Source organism: Triturus cristatus, chromosome 3_1 (assembly GCF_964204655.1).
Source record: "Triturus cristatus chromosome 3_1, aTriCri1.1, whole genome shotgun sequence".
Taxonomy (NCBI): domain Eukaryota; kingdom Metazoa; phylum Chordata; class Amphibia; order Caudata; family Salamandridae; genus Triturus; species Triturus cristatus.
In genome coordinates, this window is record NC_140583.1 from 1112519760 (window position 1) to 1112522519 (window position 2760).

The following is a 2760-nucleotide window of genomic DNA, read 5'->3' on the forward strand; positions in this document are numbered from 1 at the left end:
ATGAGCGCATATGAACGTAATACAAACCAATGTGAGCATGTTTTCACAAACACTAAGGTGCATTTGCACAGATTTTAGTGTAAACCCGTACTGGAGTGGCACTGGAGGCTGCTGGCATTGACTATGCTTCATAAGTAAAGAGGTTGCCCGCGGACCACACAGGGGCCCCCTAGGATTGCTGCCACCTTAGTGCCACATGAATGCACATAGTCAGCCGGGCTAGTGTTTGGACCCACTTGGGTCTGGCGTGTCATGCATCATTTCTGGCGTGCCAGTGGGTGGGGGAGCCAGGTATATCTACCTCTCCTGCCCACCTGGTGATCTTGCCCTTTGGACGCAATGTGTCCAGGTCTCGCCGTTGTGTCATGGTTTGAGCCTAGCGGCAGCTCCGATGTGTCGAGATTGCCGGTGAGTCCGGCCCCCACCCTTTGCGGGCAGGGATCACAGCTTCAGTGCGTTTGAGACCCCGCTATGGTGAATTGAATGTAGCTATGTGCAGTGGCAGTATCGTAGCCACTGAGGGCTAACTGAGGCGTGATTATTGCTTATTGATTCTTTACTGTGCGTTGTGTGTGTTACCTACTAAGCCTCCGGTTGTGTACAAGGCACATGGGTCAGCCGGAGGTTGCACTGTGTTGTTGGTTATTTTGTGTCGTTTCTTCCCGTAGGACCCAGGCAGCGCCTACATAGCCAGTGGCTCCTGCCTCCGATGCACTGTGGGGTTGTTCCTTGCCATGTGCTGCAGGGAAGAAATTGGGGAGGAGCACTCTAGCCTTATTAGTTTTGGGCAAGCGAATGCGGGCCAGGAGGGGCCTTTGTTTTGGGCTGACCATCCTCCTTCTTGTTGGCGATCTGGGTGTTGAGGCTGTCAGGGTTCCCTGACCCATTTGTTGAGAGAGTTTGAGCCGGGCAAGCGGCTTTGGCGTCGGAGTGCCATCTGTTTCCCTTGGTTTGTGGGGGAACAAGAGAGCTGTTTGTTGGTCGGCCCCGGGAACAACTGGTTTGCTGGAGGCCAGGTTGGCCGGGTTAGTCAGCCGGTGCCCTGGTGTGAACGTATCAGCGTGGTTGCTTGCCTTGACGGGGGGGGGGCAGAGGCAATGCAGCCGATGGGAATGGGTATCGGATTTGTGGTGCTGGCGTGCTTTGTGTTGCTCCTACTCTCGGCACTGCATCACACCTTTGTGGCTGCAGGAAGCGTTGGGGCAAGTTCTTTAGCCTCCTGATGCCAGCTTGCTCCGGTGGGGAGACTGGGTGGATCTGGTGCATTTTGGCCCTGAGGAGAGCTTCTCTGTCAGAGTTGTTGTCCCGGTTTGCCTCGTGTGATTACCTCCTGGGTTGAAACAGAGGAAGCACTGTTCATTTGGTATTTTGCCACGTTCCTTGTGGCGGGCAGATCATGCTGGCCACTTTGACCCCCACCCACCCCCCGGGAGCCGCTGGCCTCATAAGGCAGGTTGTGCTGGTGGGCGTGATGGTGTACGGGCGGCATGGCCTTTATTGTGCCCCCGCGGGTGTTCTGTGCTGCGTGTTGCTTGTGTGTTCGTGCACAGACATGTTTCTGTTTTTGCTTTTGCCCCCCCACCCCCAATCCCCATTGTCTAGGGGGAGGAGTGTGACGTGTGCCAGGGAGCTTGTGCGGGGGCACTCAATTTGTGTACCAATGGTGTTTTTGTTGTTGCGTGGCTGAGGATGTGTGCGCGATTGTTGCCTGCTGATCAGTTGAGAATGTACCACGTGTTTGTCCAGGGGTTCCAGCTTGTGTGCATTGCATTACGCTCCGGAGTCTATAGGCAGCTCCGGTGTTTTTGAAGCGAGCTCGGTCTCGATGAGGCGGTTTATTTACCCTCCTGGTGCTTTCCACTGGTTTGGTGCTTGAAATCTCCTTCTCGGAAGCATTTTCAATATTCTCACAACAAAGCCATAGTTGTTCTTAGTTAACTCATGCAACTAACAACCATTGGCAATGTCAATAGTCCTGGCTTGCTGTAGGTGTAATGTTACGTGTGAGTATATCATGTCAATCTCAATTTCCGTCAATTTTCGGGCCGGGTCAGGCAGTTGCGCCGGGGGGCTATTGTCGAATAGTTTTGCGTCTGTAAGTCGTCAACGCCTGCTAAACAGATGTTGCTAAAACAATGCGGGCAGACAGTGCAGTGATCAGAATGTGAGAGCCAGTGGTCCTTCCTCTGAGCCCACAAAGTGCCCCCTGTCAGAAATGATGACTCATCGGTGCCTGTGTTTTCTTCCATTGAATGGGGGTACCTTAGTTCCATTTCTTTATTAAAAGGGTGTAGCTGCCAGGAGGATATTGCAAAGTGGGAAAATAACGGATTGAGCGACAGACTTAACATACATCAAATTGAGATTTCAATATGTCCACCAGGCAACAGGGTGTGGCGTGGTCAGTCTAATGGGGATGAGAAGGATTCAGATTTCCCAACAATCATGCTAACATATTTCATAAAAATACATTATAGTAAAAGCAGGACGTATGGGGGTAAGAGACAGTGAGAATGGGTAAAGATTGTTGGAGGCTCTCAAACACAAAATGTGTCGAACTAACCAAGTTTTAAGGCCCTCTGAGATGAGAGAAATGGTGTATCACTGAGTTTTGTTAGTCAATTCCAGGATAAAATACAACTCCCAGATCCCACTGAAGGCACCTGTACCCAACTATTTACTGCAAAATACATTTTGAAGGAGGATGTACCACCCCCCAAAACCTCTTTCCTCCGGAGTCACGCCCCTGCCTTGTGCTAA

General features: G+C 51.6%; 1 pseudogene; it reads left to right on the forward strand.

Moving 5' to 3' along the window:
• The first annotated feature begins 487 nt into the window (after positions 1-487).
• LOC146861603 (U4 spliceosomal RNA) lies at positions 488-553 on the forward strand (annotated as a pseudogene).
• Positions 554-2760: the final 2207 nt, after the last annotated feature.